We start from the raw sequence: 27,096 nt of genomic DNA, 5'->3' as shown, positions 1-27,096 counted from the left end.
ATAGTGGCGCACACCCATAGTCCCAGCTACTTGGGAGGCTGAGGCAGGAGGATCCCTTGGGCCCAGGAATTTGATGCAGCAGTGAGCCATGATTGTACCACCATACTCCAGCCTGGGTGACAAAGTGAGGCCCAATTAAAAAAAAATTCATATGTTGAAATCCTATCCCCAAAGTGATGATATTGAAAGATAGGGCCTTTAGAAGGTGATTAGATCATGGTGGCAGAGCCCTCCTGAATGGGATTAGAGCTCTTATTAAAAAGGCCCAAGAGCCAGGCTCATGCCTGTAACCCCAACACTTTGGGAGGCCAAGGTGGAAGGATCACTTAAGTTCAAGACCAGCCTGGGCAACATAGGAGACCCTGTCTCTACAGAAAATTTAAAAAATTAGCTAGGCATGGTGGCATGCAACTGTAGTCCCAGCTACTGGGGAGGCTGAGGCAGGAGAATCACTTGAGCCCAGGAGTTTGAGGCTCCAGTGAACTACGATTGCAGAGTGAGACTGTGTCTAAAAAAATAAAAATTAAATTAAAAAGGCCTAAGAGAGACAACCCTTGCCCCCTTCACCATATGAAGACACAGTGAGAAGGCACCATTTATAAACCAGAAAGCAGGCATTCACGCCGACAGTGAATTTGCTGGCACCTCTGTCTTAGGCTTCCTAGCCTCCAGAGCTGTAAGAAATAAATTTATAATTTCTAGCCAGGCACAGCCAGACACACTGACATATGCCTAAATTATTATGAAAGTATCTGATCTCTTTTTTTCACATATCTATTAAAAATTTCTTAATTGTTAAAAGTAACTGAGTCAGAGAAGTAAAGCAACGTTTGTGTCCACTATTCTTTGATTAATTAAGGAATAATTAAGAAACAGAATTGACAATGTAATTTTCAACTCCTTTTTGTACTAGAGAGAAAGGAGGCTCACTAACAAAAGTATATACTACAGGCGGGGTGCGGCAGCTCGTGCCTGTAATCCCAGCACTTTGGGGGGCCAAGGCTGGTGGATCACCTGAGGTCAGGAGTTTGAGACTTAGCCTGGCCAACATGACGAAACCCTGTCTCCACTAAAAATACAAAAATAAGCTGCGCGTGGTGGCACACGTCTGTGGTCCCAGCTACTCAGAAAGCTGAGGCACAAGAAGCCCTTGAACCCAGGAGGTGGAGGTTGCAGTGAGCCTGGGTGACACAGCAAGACACCATCTCAAAAGAAAAAAAAAATTACATACTACAGCATGAACTTGTTATCTATTAATAATTAATAGCTAATCAATCATTTCATTATTCATTCAGATATGTGAACTTCTTTAGAGAAATTACCAAGCTCCACTTTCACAGAAAACACAGTAAATTCAATGAAACAGGTCCAAGGTGAGAGAAAGAAGGCTGACTGAGGGTCATTTCTGGGACTCCTGCCAGGACCCAGCGTGCTTAATCTGTCCTTGGACTTGCCTGGTCCCATTAATCAAAGGATCTAGTTTGCTGGGAAAATAACATGTTTTTGTGATCTGAAAAGCAGAAATTAAAAGGAAACTGTGACATCATGGGGAAAAAGAGCAAATACTATGATTTATTTGGCTGTATTTTCCAACTTTTCTGTATAGATTACATGAAAAGTAATAGATCAAGGTCTTTGCTGCCCTTCCAAAGTTGTAACTGGTAAATAAAATGGGTTAAACTAATGGTGTGTTTACAAAACATCAACAGCTTTAGTACTGACACCAGATCTGTTTAAGTTCAACATGACTTATGTCGATAGTCCTTATAAAATTGTGTTATGGAAAAGACAGGCATAAGTAACTTTTTGCAGTGTACATGGAGGCTTCAATTTCTCAAGAAATAAAACAAAAAATGGATATAAAGCCTAAGAAATTTACACTTGGACTCTACCTTTGTAACAATCACACTTAAGAAAGAAGCATACACCAGGAGCTGAGCAAGCTCAGATCCCCCACGCCTGCTCCAGTACCCAGCAGACAGGAGACACGCAGAGGATGCTGTGTTTTGAGTTGAAGGTGACTCTGTTAGCATGTCATAAAACATGCAGTAGTTTTCCTGCAGAGTATTTTAACTATCGCTTTTCAAATTTAGGCTGCATTATTTGCAACTAAAATAATCTTCAAGGAGAAATTTATTTATGTTTTCTAGTAATCGCTCTGCATAGAAGCCACTGGGATTTCTAAAGTTTCTCTCCTGTGGGAGAAGAAAAATGACACCTAGATCCGTGTCTCTCTAGTTTATTTTTATATCCTCAGGGACTAGCACTATGTCTGGAACAGAGGAGGTAGTCAACAAACTGTTTAGAAGAGATGAATAACCTAGCTTTTATAGTAATGATCCATTTCCCTGTTCTAAGTCTAATTAAACTGGTAATTAAATAAATACTTGGTAAACATTAAGGTAGTTACTCATAAACATTACTCAACAAGAAATCTAGATAGACAACTCTGAAACACATCCCTTTCTTCCAGCCCTAACTGGCAAGTTTAGCTGTCTGGACTCTGATTTTGAGATCAAGCTGGGTTTTCTTCAGAGTTTCTAATTCTAAAACAATGGTGCGATGAAATGGCCCCTCTTTGGTACCTAAATTATCAATAGAGAACACTAACTCTTCTCTCTCCTTGTCAAAGTTGCCCTAAATTGGCAATGTAGACTTTTAGCCTCCCTATGTTTGCTAGGCACTATGATTTCAAGTTATCTGCTATCCAAACTTCACTTTCCTTTTTTCTGCCAAAGAAACAAAACAAAACAACAACAACAACAAAAACAAATTTAAAAAAACAAAAAAACAAGCATCACTACTGAGTCTGTAGCAAAACAGTCCACTGCAGGATTAATGCCCTCGACCAAAAGGATTAGAGAGCTACAGAACTCCACCCTAGGACATCAGAATACACATTCTTTTCAAGTACCCAGGGAACATATATCAAGATGGACCAATACCCCGGGCCATACAAACCTCAACAAATTTAAAAGAATTGAAATCATATAGAGTGTGTTCTCTAACCGTAATGGAATTAAACTAGAAATCAGTAACAGAAAGTTAACAAAAAAATCTCCAAACATCTGGATATGAAACAACACATTTCTAAATAATCCACAAGTCAAGGGGGAACTCTAAAGGGAAACTTTTAGGCTGGGTGCAGGGGCTCACGCCTGTAATCCCAGCACTTTGGGAGGCCAAGGCAGGTGGATCACCTGAGGTCAGGAATTCAAGACCAGCCTGGCCAACATGGTGAAACCCTGTCTCTACTAAAAAAATTCAAATATTAGCCAGGTGTGGTGACACACACCTGTAGTCCCAGCTACTTGGGAGGCTGAGGCAGGAGAATAGCTTGAACCTGGGAGGCGGAGGTTGCAGTGAGCCAAGATCGCGCCACTATACTCCAGTCTGGGTGACAGAGCAAGACTTTGTCTCAAAAAAGTGATAATAAAAAATAAAATAAAAGGAAATTTTTAATCATATATTTAACTGAATGAAAATGAAAATGCAACACATAAAAATGTGTGGAACATAGCGAAAGCAGTGCTGTGAGGGAAACTGATAGCACGAAATGCTCATATAAGAAAAGAGGAATCATCTCAAATCAATCTAATCTCCCACTTCAAAAATCTAGAAAAAAAAAAGCAAAATAAGCCTAAAGCAAGCAGAAGAAAGAAAGAATTAAGGTAAGAGCAGATATAAAAGAAATTAAAAACAAATATCAATAGAAAAAAACAATTAAACAAAGAGCTGTTCTTTGAAAAGACTGATAATACGAGCAATTCTACACACACCAACTTGACAACTTCGACAAAATGGACCGCTTTCTTTAAAAACACAAACTACCACAACTCACACAATGTGAAAAGATAACTTCAACAGCCCTTAACCATTAAGGAAAGTGAATCTGTAATTTCAAAACCCTCAAAAGAGAAATCTTTATGCCCAGGTGGTTTTGCTGGAGAATTCTACCAAATGCTTAAAAAGAATTAACACCAATTCTACACTACCTCTTCCGGGAAATGAAAGAGGAACATTTCCTGACTCATTTTATGAAGGTGATATTTCCCTGGTACCAAAACCTGATCAAAACAGTACAAAAAAAGAAAACTACAAACCAGTTTCACTCATGAATACAACACAAAAATGCTTAACAAAACAGAATTCAGCAATACATATAAAATAATTATTCACACGACCAAATGGGCTTCATTCCATTTGGGTTTATTCCAGGGATCCAAGACTGATTCAGTATTTGAAAATTAATCAGTGTAATCCAGCATATTAACAGGCTGAAGAAGAAAAACCACACAATCACATCAACTGTTACGGAAAAAGCATTTGATGAAATTCAACACCCATTCTTCACAGTTTAAAACCTTTTTAGAGAGACAGGAATAGAAGGGAACATCCTCAACTTGATAATGAACATCTATAGAAAACCCTAAAGCTAACATTATGCTTAATGGTGAAGGACAGGATGCCATAGCCAGTGCAATAAGGCCAAAAAAAAAAAAAAGGTTGGGGGACGGGGGGGAATAAAAGGCGTATGGATGGGAAAGAAAGAAATAAAGGCATTCCATTTGTACATGACATGACTGCCCACATAGAAAATATCAAGAAATCTACCAAACACGCACACACACACACACACACACACACAACTAAGAACTAATGAGTGAGTTCCACAAGGTTGCAGGATACAAGCCAAACATTTTAAAAATCAATTGTCTATCCCGGTTAACATGGCAAAACCCCATCTCTACTAAAAATACAAAAAATTAGCCATGCCTGGTGACACATGCCTATATTCCCAGCTACTCAAGAGGCTGAGGCAGGAGAATCGCTTGAACCCAGGAGGCGGAGGGTGCAGTGAGCCAAGATTGCACCACTGCAATCCAGCCTGGATGACAGAGCAAGACTGTGTCTCAAAAAGTATATATTTACATAATACCACTTTCTTTTTTTTTTTTTTTTTTGAGACGGAGTCTCGCTCTGTCGCCCAGGCTGGAGTGCAGTGGCGCGATCTCGGCTCACTGCAAGCTCCGCCTCCCGGGTTCACGCCATTCTCCTGCCTCAGCCTCCCGAGTAGCTGGGACTACAGGCGCCCGCCATCACGCCCGGCTAATTTTTTGTATTTTTAGTAGAGACGGGGTTTCACCGTGTTAGCCAGGATGGTCTCGATCTCCTGACCTCGTGATCCGCCCGCCTCGGCCTCCCAAATAATACCACTTTCTAATGACTCAAAAAAAATGAACTACTTAAGTGTTAATCTAACAAAATGTGTATGAAACCTGTGTGCTGAAAGCCGTACAATGCTGATGAAACTAATCAAAAAAGATAAAATAAATGAAGAGACACACTGTGTTAACTGATTGGAAACTTAACATAGTAAAGATGTCAATTCTACCCAAAATCACCATCAGATCCCAGCAAGATTTTATGTTGATGGAGAGACGACTATTCTAACATTAATACAGAAAGGGAAGGGAGCTAGCTAAAACAATTTTAAAATCAGGTCTATCCAATTTCAAGATGTATGCAGCTGTGGTAATCAAGACTGTGATACTGGCTGAGGTACAGACATATAGATCAAAAGAACAGAGTAAATAAGCCAGAAGCAGATCCACATAAATAAAACCAACTAATTTTTGATAAAGAAGCAAAACCAATTGAATGCAAGAAGGATGTCTTTTCAACAAACAGTGCTAGAGCAATTAGACATCTACAGGCCAAGAAAAAAACACTGACCTAAATCTCATGCCTGCTACAAAAATTAACTTGAATGGATCATGGACTTAACTGTAAAATGAAAAACCACGAAAGTTTTAGAAAAAAACACAAAAGAAAACCTTCAGGATCTAGGACTACGACGGAGTTCTTAGACTTGGTACCAAAAGCATCATCCATTAAAGGAAAAACTGATAAACTGGACCTCATCAAAATGAAAAACTCTCATTCTACAAAAGACCTTGCTAAGTGGCTGAAAAGCCAAGCCACTGATTCAGAAAACATTTGCAAACCACATGTCTGAAAGAGTATTAGTATCATCGGAGAATAACACTGAGTGAAAAAAGCCAATCCCAAACATTCCGATTTCATAATATTTTTGAAAGGATAAAATTATATGGAGAATAAAGTAGTGGCTCTCAGGGAGAAAGGCAGGGGTGGGACAGAGGAAACTAGGTGTGGCCTTAGTGAGTGTGCATGGACAAGCAGGAGGGATCCTGTGGTGATGGGAAAGTTCTGCATCTTGACCATATCCACGTCAAGATCCTTAGTTCCACCACTGTAGTACAGTCTTGCAAGATGTCATCATTCGGAGAATCTGAGTAACCCCTCCGAATGATCTAAAAATGAAAAGTTAAATTTAAAACACTGATAAATAAGAATTTTGAGGTATTTGCTGATACAATTATATACTGCCTTAACTTTCAAATCCCTACGCTTTTCTTAGGCCAACCAGTTCTGCCTCTTCTGTGTCAGATGTTGATTTTCCCAACGTTCCTCCAGCTGAGGAAACTCATCTATGCACCAAAACTTTGTTATTCACATAACCAATCACCAGGTTTGGGTATGCCATTAATCTGCAAGTTCAAAATTATCTTACAGGCTTTTTCTTGAATAGCCAAACCTCACCACTGATACAAGGACAAATGCAGAAGTCTGTCTGAACATGTGGAAGTCAGCACAGCTGACCCAGTGGGGCACCAGCAAGCACACGTGGCCACCTCCTTGCTGGGCCATTTGTAATTATCAGCCCTGTATGCTGCTCCATTCACCCATCCTTGTGGCACTCCCACTGTCATCTGCAGGACACTGTAGGTGGGAGAGAAGTAGGACATGGCTACTGTCATTCAATAGGAAACCGTATGTGAGACACGTGTGATGGCATCAGCATTCCCAGCACCAGTTCTCCTCACTCCACCCTCCCCATGGAAGCAGCAGGTGTTGTCAGATCTGACCTGCATGTTCTGAGACGAGGGTCACGACTTCACCATCTTCCTTCATCTCTTAAAAATGACAGCGCTGAACACATGAGGCAGTGATGGGCACTGCTTTCCAAGTGCCTCATGCTCAGATGGCACGACAGCCATTTCCTGGGGATCTAAAACCACCCAGCTCTAGTGAGCAGTCAGCGGCTGTTGAACGTCTCACTCGTTTGATGTTGTAGGGTCCTTCGAATGGGAAAATATATTTCCAACTAAAATTCCATGCAAATTGTCTTCCTTCTGTAAACTCGTCACTGCAGGATTCAGAAAGAAGGGGCATGGAGGAATGTGTTCCATGCTTGTTCTTTCTGAATCCCGCACTGATGAGTTTACAGAGGGAAGAGAATAACCATGCAAGTGTAACTGGCCACTGGACATTCCAGTTCTTTTAAAACAATCCCATCAAAGAACACTCTTCTGTTCCCAACAAGGAATCATATAAACCTATACTTTTCGGAGTTGCTGTTGTTTGTAAATTGTCTCTCAATGACTAAAAGGGTGCTTCCAGGTCTTTCAGTGGATCTGAAAGTACACCCAGAGAGGGTGGCTGTCCCAGTTCTGGGGAACAAGGGCCCAGGAATCCTCTTGCTAAACCAGTCTCTTTGCATAATGATCTTTTTATGCCAGACTGATTGGCACAGATACCCATTATCTTCATCTCAGGAGAAAGGTGTTCCAATTCACACAGAGTGTTCTTCAAAAGCCTCAATCTGAGGACAACAGATTGAGGACAATCTGCAGAGGGGATGGCGCTTCCACAGGAGACTTTCCACGAAAGCCTAGAAATAGAAAGTAGCACCTCTTGCTGACGACAGACAATTCCTTCTTCATTTAGAGATTCCTCATCCCAGAATGAGAGAGAAACTGAAGGAGATGAGTAGTGTCCACCCACAAAAATTTAAAAAGGCTACTAGACTCCTATGGTAGGACATCAACAAAAATGCAGTCATCCATTTGGACGATTCCAGCCCAGCAGATGGGCATGCACTGAAACTGAATAAGCCACTATGCTTTAGAATAATTGTTGTGTGGGGTTTGATTTCATTAATCACAGCAGGCTTAAAAGTAGCCCTCAGGAAGTCAATGTGATCAAGTTACTTCAGAGATGCTAGTGTGGAAATTTAAGGAACTATGCTACCAAATCAGACATACTGAGGCAGTGGCTGGAGCATGATTTGACCTATCCCCCTGCAGATATTTGAGGCCTAATGTGGTAAACTGAAGATGGGACCTTGTACTGTCAAACCATTCTCACTTCTGTGTACTGCCTAAAGCTATCTGGTTTGGAACTCTCTAGGGATGAGAACTTTGTATGAAGACGTCACATTTAAAATAAGGATGAGAAAAAGCAGGGAGAGTTCTTGCTTTCTCCTCCAAGACAATCTCCGTATCAGAAGGCAGGTGTTCATGGCACAGAAGTGCTCATGCCCTGAGTATTTTTCCTAATGCCGAGTGGAGTCTGCAGGCAGAGCAGCCAGGCAGGAGAGGAGAGTGGGGACTCACTGAGCCACCTGAAACCTCTGGAAGCAGAAGACTCTAGACTGAGAGGAAAGGTCTGCAGGAGTTACCTTCTTCCCTCACCTCCCATTCTGCAGAGAGCTTGAGTGAGAGGAGAGAGACTAGAAGAGGAGGAAAGAATTGAGTTCCCGCTGAGAAGCGACACCGGGCACCTGTGCCAGACCCCCATCTTGATGCTGCCGGAGCCACATGACCTCGGGAAGGGAAGTTATAGGGCAGCCTGCAGGTCCCAACTCATTTCCAGGGCAGAGTCTGGAGAAGGTGTCTGCTTTCGAGCTGTTTATCTCAATGCCGGTCAGTGAGGACAGCAGTCAGAAATACAACAAATAGAACCCAGACTGATTTTGAAACCAGTGTACTCACACCTTACGACTTGTCATGAAAAAATAAAATGGTCAGAAGAAGCTGCCACTTTTCCTTACCCAGAATCCCACTGTTTAATCTACAGTGAGGCCAGGAGTCTAAGACTCAACTCAAGGGGAGCTTTCCGGGGTTAGCACCTCACTCCACATCAGCCTGGTATAACAAGCACACCATTCGTGTTCCATCACATTCCAACCACAGGCCACAGCCAAGAGCTGGAACTCAGGCAACCACCGAGTGAAGAGCCCAAGCCTTTTCTAGGAAGGGCAGGAAACCAAAGTTCTGACAGCGTGGCCCAAGGACACGCAGAGACCCCAATGCCAGGCTAATCCTAACTTGGCAACACAAGCAGGCTCTTTAGTAAGCCAAGCCTAGCAGGCCACTCTGGGGATTTTAGATTTGTTTTAGAAAAGTAAAATGTATTGAATCTGATAGAAAATCTAAAAAAGAAGAAAAGAAAACAACAAAAAAGAAAAGTCAAAGGTAGAAAGCAGGTCTGGTAGATGGTAAAACATACCATTTAAAGAATACTGTGTGGGCTTTTTATTTTTTAGTATATTTTGAATTATTTAACTTCAAATTTTTAAAATTAAAATGGATTTTAACTTTCCTTATTTAAATATATAATACTTTTGAATATCACTGAAGTTGCAGATATTAATATATGCCCTTCCTTCTTTCTTGTTTTGAATGAGGGCTGGAGGGATGTTATTTCAGAAGCAGCCGTGGAACATTTAAGCAACGGCAATTCCTTTGAAGGCCTGTATTTCTAAACCCTATTCAGTCCGTGGGTAACGCGAGTGACAATGGTAAGACCACACAATGGAGGTTGGTCTTTACCATCATACTGGGCTGCTTGTGTGCTGCGATACAAAAGTTTCCCCAGCGGTAGAGTTTTGCTTAGTGATTCAGCAGCAGAAAAAAATATAGTGAATCAATTCTTTCCATTTGCAACAAACACTGAAGTGTACTGGGGCCAATTTAACAGTAAGTGGTTACTTGGAAGCTGGCAGGGCAAAACAAAACCAAAAACATAATCTATCTTTTTCACAGAAAGAGAGCAAATCATAAACTCGAGACATGAATTCACATATTTTTCATGTATGTCATTAATTCAACCACCTTACCAGGACTGATTCTGCACTAAAAGAAATTAGAAACTGACAGAAATTAAACTGGATCCCAGGCTTCATTCCAAGGGCACCGGCTATGGGTCACTTACTCAAGTCTTACAGTCCTGGGTAAACTCAGTTTTAATAACTTGTCGGGATATTTTAGGATAATTGCTGCATGGGGTTTGATTTAATTAATCTCAGCAGGGTTCACAGAAGGCTCATGAAGTCGACATGAAAAATGTCCTTCAGATGTTGTATTATTAAAAGTTGAATAATTACGTCATAAAGAGGCAGAAATAGAGAAGGCTACCATTATAAATTAAGACCAAAAAAACCCTACTTTGTCCATGCTGACAGAGAGAGAAACATGTTTATGTCTCCACAGTAGGAAAAGGGATAAAACTGTGAGCTCAGTGTCAGGGCCGATGCAGTTGCTCAACATTTGCTGAATGAATAAAACAATGAATGAAGGAAGAATGAATATTCATGATGGGACAAGAAATACAAAAAGATTATACACTCTTTCCAATAATGTTTAGAAATACATGGTTTATAACAATGAAATTTAGACCCTAGAAGACAGATCACTTGCCACAGCAAGGCCAAGTCTAGAGATGGAGTGAGTGAGTGAGTGTGTATGTGTGTAAACTGGCACTTGGTTGCAACTGATTGGTTGGAGAAGGTACAAAATCCTAGGGCACCCGATTCATATAATATTCCCATTCACACTATTCACACAGAAGTATTGGTACTTCACGATTTTAGAACCTGGCTGTTCAGAATTCAAGCTTGTACTGTTGAGAGGTGAGGAAAATGGTGCCAGGTGCTGGGGAGGCTGGCCTGTGGGCCCTGTGTTCTCTGTTGGCAGCATCATCTTCTGTATCTTTGCCTGGGATTAGTTTACAGAATTAGCTGTGCAGATCCACCACACTGGAGCTGTCTTACTTCCCAACTCTCAGACCAAAGGAGAGGACCACGACCATGTCCAAACTGGCACATGTTCAACACTGAACGAGCATTCATTACACAACAGACGTGGTGCCACCACCACCTCCTCCTATCACAGAACCATCACTGCCTCCACCACCAGAGAGACACACACACAAAGCACTTCCTGTGTGATGGCCAGGACACTCTGGCATTTTACAAGGATCAATTTATGGAATCCTCACCTATGACAGTGGTTCCCAAACTTGACTACGCTTGGGAAGCTTTCAAAAATTTCAACACATAGGTCATACCCCAAACCAATCATAACATTTGAAGGTAGGAGTAGGCACCAATGTATTTAAAGGCACCCTGGTAATTCAAACATGCAGCAAAGGTTTTGAAACCCTGAGAGATGGGAACTGCTACGGTCTGAATGTATGTGTCCCTCCAAAATTTTGATGTTGAAATTTAAACCCCAAGGTGATGATGTGAAGAAGTGGGTCCTTTTGGAACTGATTAAATCATGGGGGCTCCCCTCTCGTGAAGGAGATTAATGCCCTCATAAAAGAGGATTACCATTCTCTGCAAATACTATGAGGCAGTCATGGAGAGTAGCTGTTCAGAGCCTCCAGGAAGCATATGCTCTAAAACAGCGGCTTTCAAATATTTCTGTGGTTGAAAAACATGTAGAAGGCATGTTAAAAAACAGATTGCTGGGCCCCACTCACAGAACTAATTTATAGGTCTGGTGGGAGCCCTAGAATTTACTTTCCTAACAAACCCCCAAGTGTTGCTGATGCTAGAACCATGCCCTAGGCACACAGACTCAGTCATGACTGATGCGCTTGGGGCTATAGTGATACAGATGTTCAAGCGTCCCTCAAGTCACCAAGCTGGAGCCCATCTCCTCACCTCTGTTTACGCTGTCCCCCAGGGCTAGAAGGTTTTCCTTTGTCAGCTCCTTCCCTAATTGCTCACTCCTCTGTTAGGATTCAGCCCACACTGGACTCAGCTCCTCCTCCAGGAAGTCTTCCTGGATCTTTGAACTCTCATCTTCTCCCCTAACTGACTGCCACACTCACTACTTTTCACTGCTTTGCTTTTACATATGGGCCTCTCCCTCTAGACAAGAATATGAGTCTCTTCATGAAAATGGGACTGTCTCTGATCAATCTCTCCATCTTCAGCATCTAGTACACAAAAGATAAACACAGTAAGTATTACATATACATTTATGCTTACAAACCAGCATGAAGTATCATCGGTATTACACTTGTGATAGCAGAATCTGCAAATCCACATAAATCCCTAAATAGGCCATTCCTGATGAATGAGAAAGACTTTTATATGTTACAGAAGAGCACTCCACCCCCCAGGAAGGGTGGAAGTGGAGCACATTTCTGAACCAGAGGCTATTTTTCTTTTAGCTATAGAGTCACAATACACAACCCGGATGTGTTTAAAAGTACATGTGCAAGTTGTTTAGGACTCAGGGCACATTTACCTATCTCTACATCACTCATGGTGACTAAGAGCTAGGGCCTGAGCTCAGAATCCTGTGTAATGAGACTGAATTGTCGCATTAACACTCAAGTACAATGGACTGTTCCTATCATACAGAGCAACATTTTCTGCAAAAGATGTGATCAACGTTCTGATCAGCAATACCACAAACACATCTCATTGCCAGCCTCCTGCCCCCATTGGAATAAGACAATAAAAGCCTGCCCTCCCAGTGCATCTGTCCCAGACAGTGGGTAAAGATGTCCCCTTTCCTGCTGCTAAAGTTGGAGTTGGGGTGGGTGGGGGGTGCAACCGGGAAGGGCTGAGAGAGGAGAAGAGGGCAGGAGACTGGGTGGCCCAGGAACCCAGGAAGGCAGCTCGCCTCCCTCCACTGAAACTCTCTAGTCTGGCCATTTCGGACCTGTGCTCTACTTCTCTCTAAGGAGAGCCTGCCAGTGTTAAGAAACAAAGCCTGCTCTGGTATGAATGGGGGTGGAGGGGAAAGGCTGGCCCTTCTCCTCTCCTGGATTGGAAAGGTAGAGTCCTCTTGGAGGGTGCAGATGGATGCTGGTGGGTCTTCAGGGCAGACCTGGCATGCTGGAGCGGAAGACACTCTGAGGCAGGCACAGAATCCCTCAAGTGACAATGTCTGCGCTCTCATGATTCCACAAAGACTAGGGCAGTCCTGCTTCAGGGAAATGGGTGGAAGTGATTGCTCACCAAGAAGTCAGGTCCTTTAAGGTCCTGGTTCACTGAAGCAACAGCCCCATTTCTGAGATGGTGGAACATGATGACCACAGGACGGCCATTACCTGTGTCCACCAAAGCTGACATCCTGACCACAGCACATGGCCACAACCACATACATATACAGGAAACACAGACGCCATTCTCCTTGCATTCTGCGGTGTTGCCACAGCTCCCCAGGGTTCTTCCAGGCACAGAGGGCATCGTCCACAACCCCGAAGTGAGCACGAGGGCTGTACTGGGAACTCCTCTGAGCCCTCAGGCTCGTGTCCCCTGGTCCCCTGGTCCCCTGGTCTCTCCTCTCCAGCTTCACCTTCAGCTCAGCACGCAGGAGCTATCGATGTTGTGAAAGGTTCTGCGGTGCCGTTTCTGCCTCAGGGAGTTACAGGTTAGAGGCAAGACAGACACACCGAGGGATGCAGGTGGATCTCCTAAGCCAGGCAGCCCGGGGTCCAGTCTGTCTTGCCACTTACTATGGGGCTCTGGCCACGACAGCTTCTCTGAACCTCCATCTCATTTAGGGAGCACTGAAACTTAACTCGCTCCTCAGTTATAACCATCCTCACCTAAACCACAGAACACAGAGGATACCTCACGCAAATGCTTCCTCCCTTCTCCCCAGGATGGTACCTGATCACCCATCTCATCCTAGGAGGGAGGGGTGAAGCCATCACATAGGATGCCTGCCTCAGGGCATCAGGGTTTCATTCTGTCAAGACAGGCTGATATGGAGGAGGTGAGCATCACAATTCAACAATACACTGCAGGTTCCCTGGGGAGCCAAAAGAGGCATTAAACAGGGAGGGAGCAGAGGCAGGAGCAAGGGGGCTCAGTGGGAGTCCAGAGAAGGATGTGGGTACAGCAGAGGCCAACAGAAAAACAGCAACCTACTCTATGCTCCCCCTTTACTGCTCTTTTATTTGTGATGCAAAGATGAAGAAAATCAGGTAAGCACTTTGCACCAACGCATTTCTCTCCACAAATGTAAAATACAATTAAACATTCCAGGTACTGATTTTCAAATTGCCATGTATTATATGGTTTCCCTCAAGAAAACCATGTACCTTTGGTGTTCCTTCCTGGTGTTTTAGAAATAACAATGATAGTTCTTTCTAAAACATTTGAATTTATATCACTGTGATGTTATGATCCCATTTATGCTATTACATGTCTCATAGGCAAACATTTCTTAAATGTTTAGTTTTCAGACAAAAAAGAAAGGAAAGCACTGATGAGTTCCCCTTCTAAGTGAAACCTTCCAATGCCTCTTAGCTCAAGGGAAAGGAAAGGGAAAGAAACTTTGTTGCTTTCAGCAGCAAACAGAGAGGTCAACCTACCAAGCTATAGGGCCAGGCATTGAGCCCTGAACCAGAGAAGCCTTAGAGCCAACTTTGTCCTGCTGCTTTCCCTTGAATATGCCATTTTATTTCCCTGGACCACAGTTTCCTCGTCTGTAGAATATAAAGTCCCTTTCAGCTATCAAGGTGCATGCTCTGCTTCAGTATCTGTAAAGTAGAAATACTACTTGCCTCCAACTCTTAGGAAGATAAAGACTAAAAAAGAAATGTTTGGACAAGGCTTTAAGATTACATAATGACATGGATATAAATAAGACTCATACAGTCACACAGCTAACAGAGACCATAAAGATCTGTCCAGCTAAAGTGAAACGGAACTCTCAATGCACGGGAGGAGACAGCTGGCAGTAGTCTTCTTTTTTAATTTAATTTAATTTTTTTAGAGACAGAGTCTCTCGTTCTGTCACCCAGGCTGGAGTGTAGTGGCAAAATCATAGCTCACTGCAGTCTCAACCTCCCAGGCTCAAGAGATCCTCTCACCTCAGCCTCCTGAGTACCTGGGACTACAGGTGAGTGCGCCATCACAACCAGCTGATTTCTTATTTTTATTTTTTAGAGATGGGGTCTTGCTATGCTGCCTAAGCTGGTCTTGAACTCCTGGGCTCAAGCAATCCTCCTACCTCGGCCTCCCAAAGTGCTGGGATTACAGGCATGAGCCACTGTGCCCAGCCAGGTCATTTTTATGCCACTTTCTTCAGGGCTTCCTGTGGCTAAGAGGGAAAGTAGACTGATAGCATGGATGAGGTGACAGCCCAGGCACTGGCCCCAGGCTTTCTGAGGGACAGCCGGCATTAGGTTTTTCTCCATGCACTGTCCTACAGGTATAGAATTCGTGTCCTCCACTGGTGTACATTGCAGACTAAATAAAACATGTCAAATAACAACCTCCTTTCCAAAGCTAAACTCCAGGCATGCCTGAGTTCAAGAGGTCACCCAGCAGGGAAGCTCCACTGTCTGGTGAGAAGAGGGCCTCCACTGCTAGGCAGTGGCAAGAAGCCATGCCGGTTATCTCCTCTGAGCCTTCCTTTTCTCATCTGTCAAATGGGGACAGTAGTAGATCCTACATTATAGGGATGTGTGGAGGATTTTAAATGAGTACTGATGCACGTTAAGCCCTCAGAACAGTGCTTGGCACACACCCAGAGTTTGGTAAATGCTACCTAACATCAATATTGACATTAATTCTAGAACTATGTAGAGGATACGACTTCAATAAGAAAACAATCAGTCAGAAGCAGTGGCAGAAGGGAGGGTCCTGAAATCCAGAGTCCTCCTGCAGAGATGCAGCTGCCACTCCTCGCCTCTGACACTTGCAGACATTCGGAGAGAAAGCCGTCTGCAAGGTGACAGAGGGCGGACTGGAAGAACACAAGGAACCCAGGGATGCTGATGGAGCATGGAAAACCGCAGCAGAAGGCACTGAGGCAAGGTGTGCCCTGCAGGCGGGGCAGGCTGTGGCTGGGCAGAGCGCCTGCCAGGGAGAAGTAGGGCAAAGGGAAGAAAGCACCTGTGGGAGAAACATGGGGAAACAAGGAAGAAACCTGCATATGCACGGGAGCACAAATAAGGAAGGAGATGGGAGAACTGGGTGGAGGCAGATGGCAAACGTGGGGGCCAAGGGAGGTAGATGAGAATTAGGATATGGGATAATAAGACAAAGCCACATGAAACTCTAAAGGGCGGGAGGAGGGCAGAGAACAGGGAGGGTGCATCACAGGCACCCCGAGAATAATGCAGTGAGGAAGTTTGCAAGACGGGGGAGGCGGACATTAGGAAAAAAGGAGAATTTGTTGGGAAAGGTGGAAAAAGAAAAGGAGTGAGATTTCTCCGCCTGTTAGCAAGGGGAATAAAGGAGAGCAAATCGCTGGGAGACCAGGAAAGGTTCACAGAGAAGAAAACACGAGGCAGCAAAAACCGAAGGTGGGGACAGAGAAAATCCTGGCAGGGGGAGGTGCATAATATAAGGCTATGGGAAGCCATGGGAACAAGAGCTGAATAAATTCACAGTATTATTCTATTTATCCACATCCCTATGCAATGCTGGGAAGCAAATGACCCACAGGGTTTTGTTTGCTTGCTTTGGTTTGGTTTTCCTGCACTTGGAGGGAGGGGAAATTTGCTCAAGCTCTGTAACCTTGCAGTCAGATGGGTGGCCCAGCCCAAGTCACCCGAGCTCCCCCTGACGCTGGCAGCAGCGCGGGCTTCTACCTGCCTGGGGCTGGAGTACCAATTCCCCCACCTCCTGCACAGAATGGGACCAAACCAACTCCGCCAGTGCATTCCCTGCAGTCCACAGACGATGGGCACCGGGTCCCAAAATCTTTCCCCTGGAACGAGACTCCGCTGGTACCAAGAGAAACTTGCTTTCTAAACTAAGCTCTCCAACCGCACCGCTCCGGGTCCCCGGAGGCACCAGCCACGCCACCCGAGGGAGCAGAGCATTACAGGGTTCCGCCGCGCCAGGCTCCCCAGACTCTGCCGCCCCCACGGCCGCCCCTGTAGGCCAGGCCCCGCGAGCTGGGAGCGCGGGTGAAGTTACAAGGCGACCTCCCTGCAGGCGTCCGGCTGGAAACGGCCTTTTGCGAGAACACCACGTGCACGTCCTCCCAAAAGCGATGGTGCCGGGTGGCCCAGAGGGCGCAGAGCCACCGCCGGGCAGGGAGCGGGCGCACGGACCTAACAAGTGAGCACCCGGTAGCCTCTACCGGCGGGGGAAGCAGAGGCGAAGCAGCTGGGAGCTGGACATCCCGAAGCCCCGAGGCAGTCCACTGGGACTCAAATCCTCCCGGTATTCTACCTAACAGCCCGTGCCCGCGCCCGCCCGGCAGAGCCGCGCGCTCGAAGCCGTCTTACCTCCTGCGGCGCCTCTTGGCGGAGCCTACAAAGTCAGCGTGTCCAACGCGTCCCTGCCCTCAGAGCCACCTCCGGTGCCGGCGGAGCCCCGAGGTCGCCGCACTCTCGGAGGAGCCTGGGATCCAGTGCGCGCCCTCGGAGACAGCGACCGGCAGGGCGACCGCGGGAGAAAGCGCAACGCACACTCTTCTCCCGCGCCGCGGCAGCACTCAGCCAAGCCACGCCCCAACCCCGCTCCCCACCAGGCCACGCCCCCAGCCCAGCTCCCATAAAGTCACGCCCCAGGCGGGCTCCCTCCCCCAGGCCACGCCCCCAGCCCGGCTCTTCCCCCCGCCCCATATCAGGCCACGCCCCCGGTCAGCTCACTCCCTCAGGCCACACCCTCGGCCACGCCCCCACACTACCAACCACCGCCGGGGCCCCCCTCCCATCAAAAACAGTTCCCCTGCCAGGCGCAGTGGCTCATGCCTGTAATCCTAGCACTTTTGGAGGCCGAGGTGGGCGGACCACCTGAGGTCAGGAATTTGAGACCAGCTTGGCCAACATGGTGAAACCCCGTCTCTAATAAAAATAAAAATTAACCGGGCGTGGTGACAGGCGCCTGTGATCCCAGCTACTCAGGAGGCTAAGGCAGGAGAATCACTTGAACCCGAGAGGCGGAGGTTGCAGTGTGCCGAGATCGCGCCACTGCACTCCAACCTGGAGGACACAGCCAGACTCCGTTTTTTAAAAAAAGAAACAAACAAAAACAGTTCCCTCAGCCACCAGCCAGCCCCCACCGCCCAGGGCGGGAAGAGCAGTCTCATCTCCGGGGCAACCGTGCCCCACTGCCCACTGCCTCACCTCTGCCTGGGCCAGAAGTTCACTCCCTGTGAAAGGAAAACGCAGGGTAGGGATTTTTAAACCTACATGTTTCCCAGGGCCTGGGGCAAGTCTTGAGTAGACTGTTGCCGTAAACCGACTCAAAGGCCTATCACCTTTCTTGTGAGGCTCAGGGTCTAATCATTAATTGACATGAAAACCACAGAAGAGAAGCAAACCCTTCTGTGCTGGGATCTGTGCCCCAGTGCTCCATGTTCCCTGATAGGCAGCTAATGGAATTCATAAAATAAATGCATGCTTTCTACAAGTGTAGTTTTTTAGATGATTCATTTAGTGGCCAGCACTATTATTTATAAATGTCTATTGTCTTTTATAATCAAAGAACAATACCCACAATCTGTAAAATAAAAAACAAAAATTATATTACCCAATGAAAAGTGAAAATTAATTTTATGTATGCTTTTTAAAATATTGAAAAAACTCTGTATGACATTATAATGGTGGCTTCATGTCATTATGCATTTCTCAAAACTCACAGAATGTACAGCATGCGGCATGAGCCTCCTGTAAGCCATGGACTTAGTTCATCTTAATGTAACAACATGGGCCCATCAATCATAACACATGTGCCACTCGAATGTAAGATGTCAGTACAAGCAGCTGTGCGTGGAGGGAGGGGCGTGAGGGAGTACATCAGAACTCCGTGTACTTTCCATTCCTGTTTTCTAAACCTAAAACTGCTCTAAAAATAGTCTATTAATTAAAGCACACTCCAAGATTAATGATAATTATCTGTGGGTGGTGGAAATATGGGCAAATTTTATTTAATTCTTTGAATTGTTATTGAAATTATCCCAAGTTTTAACAATGACCATGTATTTTTAAAGCTGAAAAAATATAAAAACCAAACCTTGGAAAATTTTAGAAACATAGTATGTGAGGCTAATATCATTGACTATTCCATTTTATTTCTACTCTATAAAAAATCTGCACGAAGCACTCACAAATGCTAAAATGAAATCTATGTTAGTATTATTTTAAAAGACTATCACGGTCTAAATTGAGGGGTTTTTTATTATCTCTTTAGAATTAGCACAAATCTGAGGAGCAGATTTTGATTTTTCTTTTAAAAAAATTGTGTTTCAAAAGGTTATTTCTGCCTACTTGGAAACCACTATTAACATTTACATGCAATACTTTTTATAGTGAAGAAAACACTATATTTCAAACTATGTCCTTGGGAAACAGGCCTGGCCCTCAGATGAATGGATTTCTGTGGAGTGATACCAATTAGACCTGAAGACCCCCGCATCCTTGAGGCCCTGTACAAGCCCTGGGCGAGTGCTGGACCTTGCTGAATCTCAGCTTCCTCGTCAGTGAGCCGGTGACAGTGGGACCTCACTCTGCATTGGGTGGAGAATTAAAACTTTAGCCCATGTAAGGCTCTTAGTAGCAACTTAGCACATACAGGTGCTTGCTGATTGTTAGTTCGTGTCTTTTAAAAAATATTTTTTTCAGGGTTTCAGTGAAAACCTTTTGAGCACCTGGGATAAAAGATATGTCTGGGTTCAGATTATAAATCTGTTAGAGGAAGGCAGGATGGCTCAAGAGAAAATTCACTGATCTGACATGAAGAGGCAGCGCAGTCCAACCTGGCTCTAACCCGCTGTGTTCATCACGGGAGTACATCACCAACCGACGCTTATTCTTGCTTTTCCATTCTGTTAAGTCAGAGATTAGGACGAGCAATAGCTAAATTTCCTTCCATTTCTACCATTCCTGCGGGAATCACAATGTGGCCTCTGTGTAAAAGCCTAGGTCTCCCGCAGTGGCTTTCTGTCAACATGGCTCTCTATCCACATGGCCGCCATCACTCACAGCCTCGCAGACAAGGCCGGCATCTGCATTCTGTTGTTTCCTGCAAGTGGGAACCTCCAAATGTCGGTGACCTCTTTTCTTGTCTGCTGATCTTTTGGTACTCAAGACTCTAACTGGAGCCTGAATATTCAAAACTTTGACCCAAGTTCGTCCTAACAACACTGATGCTTTCTGCAGGAGAATGTCTAGGGATACAAACTACCACCTCTCACTAAGTCTAACGCGCTTTTTTGTGTTGTTCCACACAACATCTCCAAAACTAGAATGTGTCTTTCCCTTAATATTTGTTGAACACTTATGCCATGTTGTTTACATTCATCATTTTCTTAAATCCTCAAGACAATCCTTGAGGTACAGTTATCCTTCTCATTTTATATATGGGGCAAATGAAATTAGAAGGGTTGAACGAATCATCTGAGGTCACACAGCTGGTGAGCAGTGGAGCCAGGATTTGATCTCATGCTCCTGTTTGAAAATGCTCTGAACAAAGCAGTGCTGTGAGTTCCCCCAGCGTTGGGGAGAAGCAATGCTGTATTCCATCTGCTGAAAGTTCCATTCAGCAGGGGTTTCTCAAGAGGTGCAGGGCGGAAAGGAAACTCCTTTCTCCTCATTTCAGTTTTTTTCCTTTGAGGAGCTCCTATAAAGTAACCTGTATGGCTTCCGCCCCACCCTCTACTGCAGAAAAAGGAGTTACCAGCCGGGCACGTGGCTCACGCCTGTAATCCCAGAACTTTGGGAGGCCATGACGGGCAGATCACGAGGTCAGGAGATCGAGACCATCCTGGCTAACACGGTGAAGCCCCGTCTCTACTAAAAATACAAAAAAAATTAGCCGGGCGTGGTGGCGGGCGCCTGTAGTCCCAGCTACTCCGGAGGCTAAGGCAGAAGAATGGCGTGAACCCGGGAGGCGGAGCTTGCAGTGAGCCGCGATCGCGCCACTGCACTCCAGCCTGGGTGACAGAGCGAGACTCCATCTCAAAAAAATATATTAAAAGGAAAAAAAAGAAAAAGGAGTTACCTGACTGGTTGGAGAAATCCATTGGTAGACTCCCTTGATAGAATAACCTGATTTATTAATTTATTAACAGCACAGAGTATTCACTCTTTTTTAACCTTTCCACCCAGACTACGGCTGGGAGAAATCTGGGGTCAGTGTCTGGATGCCACAGACCAGACTTTCACCTGGAGGGAGTAACTTAAGGTCTAGACCTGGTTGGGGAAGCGGAGGCAAAGGAGCTGGGAGGTCACTCAGAGATCATTAGCAACAATTGTGCACTCATTCTCCAGGTGATTTTGTCAGTAATATCACTGACATTTTTATCTTCATCTAGCAGCCTCCAGCATCTTGTTGGTTGTGAAGGTGGCAGGGGACAAAAGGGGGTTGGTTGAACCACAGATGCCTCTGACACATAAGGCAAGACCCAAGAGAGCAGGAGAGAACCTGAGCCTCTTCTGCTCTCTGTCCATGTGGGTTCTAGGAAAACTTCATAACCTCACTTTGACCGGCTCCTTATCTGTGATATCTTATGGTGAAAATTAAGTGTAATAATGTATGTAAAGTCCCAGCTCACTGCCTGGCCTGTGGTCAAATGCTCAATAACTGGTGGCTATCATTATTGATTAGAATGGATAAGGTGCGTTTGCTATATTTTATTCTACAGTTTACTAGAGCAGATCTCTCTCTAATTTGAAGCCTCCTAGGACGACAGAATAATGTTTGGCATTTATCACATTATCTTAGCACATAAGTATCTATTTGGCTGTTGGGGTGGTGGGAAACCCAATTAATTGAGGCACAGAGAGGAAAGCATTTTGCCTCCAGGAATAGGTCATCAAGGCCAAAGGACTAGAGTACAGATGGGAGGGGTCAGGAGCCAGATCCAGTGTGCCACCTACGGTGCCTCCCTGTCTGCTCGGAGACAGGGCCCCCATCACACCTGGGTTTGGAGGGGGGAATACGAATGGGCAGAGCAGCTACAGGCAAAAGAGGAGAATGAGCGGTCTCACGCTGTCCTCACAGTTGCTGTGGACAACAGGTATGGCAATTCCTCAAAAATCAAAAAACTAGAATTGCCGTATCATCCAGCAATCCCTCTTCTGGGATATACCCAAAAGAACTGAAAGCAGGGACTCGAACAGATATTTGTACACCCACTTTCATAGCAGCAGTATTCACACAGCCACAAGGTGACAGCAACCCAAGTATTCATCAATGGATGGATGAATAAACAAGATGTAGTAAATACATACAATGGAATATCACTCAGCCTTAAAGAGGAACAAAATTCCGACACACGCTGCAACACAGGTGGACCCTGAGGACATTACATTAAATGCATAAGCCCATCACAAAAGGACAGATACTGTAGGATTTCACTTATATGAGGTGCCTGGAATAGGCAAATTCACAGACAGAAAGTAGAATGGTGATTGCCAGAGGCTGCAGTGGGAAAGTGGGGAGTTACTGCTTAATGGGGACAGAATGTCAGTTTTGCAAGATGAGAAATGTTCTGTGGATGGATGATGGTGACGGCTGCATAACAATATGAATGTACTTAATGTACTGAATTGCACACTTAAAATTGTTAAAATGGTAAGTCTTATGTGTATTTTACCACAGTTTTTAAAAATGTCCCATTTTCTAATCTGCAGGCCAGAATCTGCACAAAGCCATTGGGATTTTGCGGTAAGGAGCTGTCTCTGCCACTCACTGACTCTGGCTTGGTTCTGAAAGCCCTGTAAGCTTCCACTCCATCCCACTGCCCATCAGTCCCACTTTAAATAATGAATCTAGGCACTGAGAGTGTGTGTGGACTAGCACTGATGCAGACCACTTTACCAGAGCCATCCTCCACAAGCAGTATTCTCTTTGCTTTAATTGAGTAACTCCTGAAAAACCTGTCTTCTTTATTAAATTTTCATGATTGATAGCTTCATCTGTCAATTTTTGTTTTATCACTTGGACTCCATCATTACACAGTAGGCCCTAAAGTTCTTCCGTGACAGATCTCTGTCACTGGGGATGGAGCACCACAGAGGCACATAGACCTTTCATAGAATCCCCCTTTCATCTTTCACTAGCTGGGTGCTTTGGGCAAACTGCTTGGAACCTTAGTTTCTTCATCTGTAATATAGAAATAATAATAACCAAATGGGCAAGGTGGCTCACGCCTGTAATCCCAGCACTTTGGGAGGCTGAGGCAGGTGGATTAGGAGTTTGAGCCCAGCCTAGCCAACATGGTGAAACCCTGGCTCTAGTAAAAACACAAAAACCAGCCGGGCATGGTGGCACACACCTGTAATCCCAGCTACAAGGGAGGCTGAGGCATGAGAATCACTTGAACCTGGGAGTTGGAGTTTGCCCTGAGCCAAGATCACGCCATTGCACTCCAGCCTGGGCAACAAGAGCAAAACTCTGTCTCAAAACAAACAAACAAAACTGGTCTATCAGTCACACAGCTCCAAAGAAGTGAATTCTGTCGACACTAAGAATGAGCTTGGGAGCAAATTCTCCCCCAGTCAAGCTTCTCAATGAGAACACAGCCCAGCCCAACTGTGGCAGCAGCCTCATGAGGCCCTGAGCTGAGGAGCCAGCTAAGCTGTGCCCAGACTCCTCACCCCTGGAAACTCGCTTAGAAGTGTGAAAATAAATGTGCATAGTTTTTAACACACTGTGGTGCTTTGTTCCACATCATAGAAAACTAATACAACATGAAAATACTGAAAATTTCTAGTGCCTCAAAAGACTCCCTTATGTGCCCCTCCCCCACCGTTAGCAATGCCCAGTACCCCAAAGGTAAACATTAACGTTTATTGCCATAAATTACTTCTGTTTTTGAACTTCATATAAATGGAGTCATGCAGGATGTATACTTTTGTGTCTGACTTCCTTAACAGTATGTCTGAGATTCATCCATGTTGCTCTGTGTAACACTTGTTCATTTTTTTCATTGCTGTGTAGTATTCTGCTGTTTGAATATACTATGTCCTATTCTATTGTTGATGGACAATTAGATTGTTTTACTTTTGGTTACTATGTGGCCAGGACATGAACATGCTTTTAGTGGAAAAAAAATCACACTCTTGTTGGGTATTTACCCAGGAGTGGTACTGCCGGACTATCAGGTGTGCGTATGTTTACCTTCTGTAGCTACGGCCAGGCTTTTTTTTTCAAAATGCTTGTATCAGTTTACACTCCCACAAGCGGTAGAAGAGAGTTCTACATGGTCCCCCACCTTCACTAAAACTTGGTATTGTCTTAGCCTCAGTTTTCTAATCATAAAAATAGGGATAACAATAGTTCCCACCGCTCAGAGTTGATGTGAACATTACGTGAGAACATACATAAATGTCTTCATAAGATAATACTTGTTTGATAAAGGGTGGATATTTATTTCCACTAAGCAGCTCAGTCATATGGTTAGAAGTGGCTGGGCTAGGATTCCAACCCCAAGGGATGAATTCCAAACTCCACTCTCTCACTATACCTCACCAGCCCACTTCCCAGTAATTTTTAGTGGTCATCAATCTCCATGAATATTTCAAAATGACCTCCTCTTTTAGACTCTGTTCTCCTGTGTAGATCCACATAAAGTATGTGCTCTTCATACATATGACTTCAGAGATAAATGGAATTGCAATTGACATGGGTAGGGGATCTGTGATTATTTTACCCTAGACCTACAGTTTTCCTTGCAGCGTACCGTGGATCATTCTACCATGTGTCCTCTGTTGAAAGTGGCCTTGGCTGCCTTCACTAATTTTGTCATCTGAAGGGTGTACTTTACGCATGCTGAGTCCTAAATTGTCAATGTCTTCACTTCTCTGTCATGTACTAGCAGAACCCTAGCTCTATTATTTATTCCTTGTCTACCTGACAAAAACAAGTTCCTTTTTAGGCAATGAAATGGAGTGTGAGAAGAGTGTGCTGGTGGCAGTGAGGAGGAAGTGCACAGAGTGAAGGCCAGCCATGTGGGCCACACAGCCCAAAGACAGGACTGCAGGTGGAAAATGGGGCACCCACATCAGAGGTGCCAGGACCACCAGGGCCTATTGGAAACCCTAAACATACATGAGACAGGCCAGCATGACAGCTCCTTTGCCAGGCAGCTAATGTGGCTGTATGTGGACGTAATGTTTATGATGGGGAGATGCAGATGATAAAATCAGAGTAAAGAGACACCATCCACAGAGGATGCCCAAGTCCCAACTCGGAGGTCCTAAGTAGACATGAGCACAGATGTAACATAGACATTTTTCTCACACACACGCACAACACTGCTTTTGTTTTGCATGTTGACCTTTGTCACATTCAGCTATGCTGTGTATTGGGTGTACTTAAAGGTTACATGGAGGTGAAAGTCTCAATGTAAAATGTAAAAGTGAGAAAGAAAAGAAATAATCATCATTTGAGTTCTGAACATTTGAGGGAGGAGAGGAAGAGAGAGAGAGAGAGAGAAAGCTGCTTCAAGACCTGTCAATTCCTCCATGACAAGGACTTGGAGTGGCTCTGCATTTTGTCTCTGGCGCCTTGCTCAGAGTGATCATCCAACACAAGCCTGATGAATGAGCAGCTCATATTTGAAGAACGGGTGATGGTGAGTGACAGAGAGAGACATCTTCCACAGCAGGACTTTGAAAAGGCCATGGACATCATTTTGCTGTGATTGGAGGCACTGGTCACACAGACGGGGATGTGGGAGCTGTGGGGCTGGAATGCTTTCATGATTTTATTCCCTCACTGGCATAGAGCACCCGCTGTGCAAGGCCTCACTGGGGAGGACCTCCCTGGTGGAGCTTATCAAAGAGGCGGAAGAGGAGGTCATTACACACAATGTGACAGGATGGGTGTCAGACAGAGCTGTGAAGTAGGCACAGAGGAAAGTGGCCATGTCCTTTAGCAGGAACCACTGAGTCCCATGGCACCTGGCCTGTGCCTTGTTTGGGGCTGTGCCTTGTGCTAGAGTCAGAAAGCTTGTGTCCACCCTCATGAATGGGAGGAGTGCCCTTATAAAAGGGGCAGAGGGAGTCCCCGTGCCCCTCCCACAAAGTGAGGGCACATACAAGGCATTATCCATGCAAAAGGGTCTTCACCAGACACTGAATCTACAGGGGCCTTGATCTTGGACTTCCCAGCCTCTAAAACTGTGGGAAAATAAATATCTGCTGTCCATAAATTACTGAGTCTAAGGTATTTTGTTACAGCAGCCTGAACAGACTAAGACTGTTCAGTGTGTTCACGTATCACACTCCGCCTGTGTCTGCTGCTCCTGGAAGGCCCTGCCGCCTTTAGAAAACCAGGCATTCCCTGAGAACTGAACCACATCTTCACAGCTTTATGCCTTTCTCTCCCTTTGCAGCCCTCATCCTGGGCAATATCAATTCACTAGTGTTAGCTAAATTAATCAAGCATCTATACTGCTTAGTACTGTTAAAGGCTATGCAGTGGTAAAAATGGTAAAGTCTATTAAATACCTAGTATGTGCCAGGTTCTGTTCCAAGCATTTTACATGTTTTACTCATTTAATCCTCACAATAACCCTAAATGGTAGGAACTGCTAATATTACCATTTTACAGATAAGGAAGCTGAGCCCTCTCTGGTAGGTTGGTGATGTACCCACAGCTGGTGTTTGAACTTGGACAGTTGAGTTCCAGACCCAACACTCTTAAAAAAAAAGGAAAAAAAACTTCAGTAATGGACATCTATTCATAATTTGAAATGTTTATTACAAAACCCTGACAGAGACAGGACTTTCATGTATATAACTGGGTATTTTCATTCTCTGTCAAATAAGTTGGTTGTAAATGATGAAACATTCAATATTACAGCCATTATTATTCTCTAGTGCATGGTTACTAACAGCCAGGCACTGTGTTGCATATTTCACTTCATCATTAAAACCAGGGAGAGTTTATCATTATTTTCATTTTACAAATGGGGAAACTGAGCCAGGAGTTAAACAAATGGTTCTGGGTCCTCAGCCCCATGTGTTTGACAGAACAAGGATTCAGACCAAGATCTGCCTGTCTTT

The 27,096-nt window shown here is 44.7% G+C and overlaps 1 protein-coding gene across 8 annotated transcripts in view; it reads right to left on the bottom strand.

Annotated features, from left to right (window-relative positions):
* The window catches only part of SPATA13 (spermatogenesis associated 13), a 328,600-nt gene that overhangs the window by 130,608 nt on the left and 170,896 nt on the right, over nt 1–27,096 (bottom strand). Inside the window, exon 1 of one of the 8 annotated variants that reach the window (XM_001152034.7) lies at nt 17,365–17,625. The exons of 5 other annotated variants lie outside the window; for them this stretch is intronic. The gene's annotated coding sequence lies outside the window, so the exon portion shown is untranslated. Of the gene's footprint in view, nt 1–17,364; nt 17,626–27,096 lie in introns of those variants that run through there. 2 more of the 8 variants (XM_063791943.1, XM_063791944.1) reach the window with 2 other exon arrangements.

Source organism: Pan troglodytes, chromosome 14 (genome assembly GCF_028858775.2).
Source record: "Pan troglodytes isolate AG18354 chromosome 14, NHGRI_mPanTro3-v2.0_pri, whole genome shotgun sequence".
NCBI lineage: Eukaryota > Metazoa > Chordata > Mammalia > Primates > Hominidae > Pan > Pan troglodytes.
Note: the sequence above shows the minus strand (reverse complement) of the source record. Positions and strands in the feature narration are given on the sequence as shown.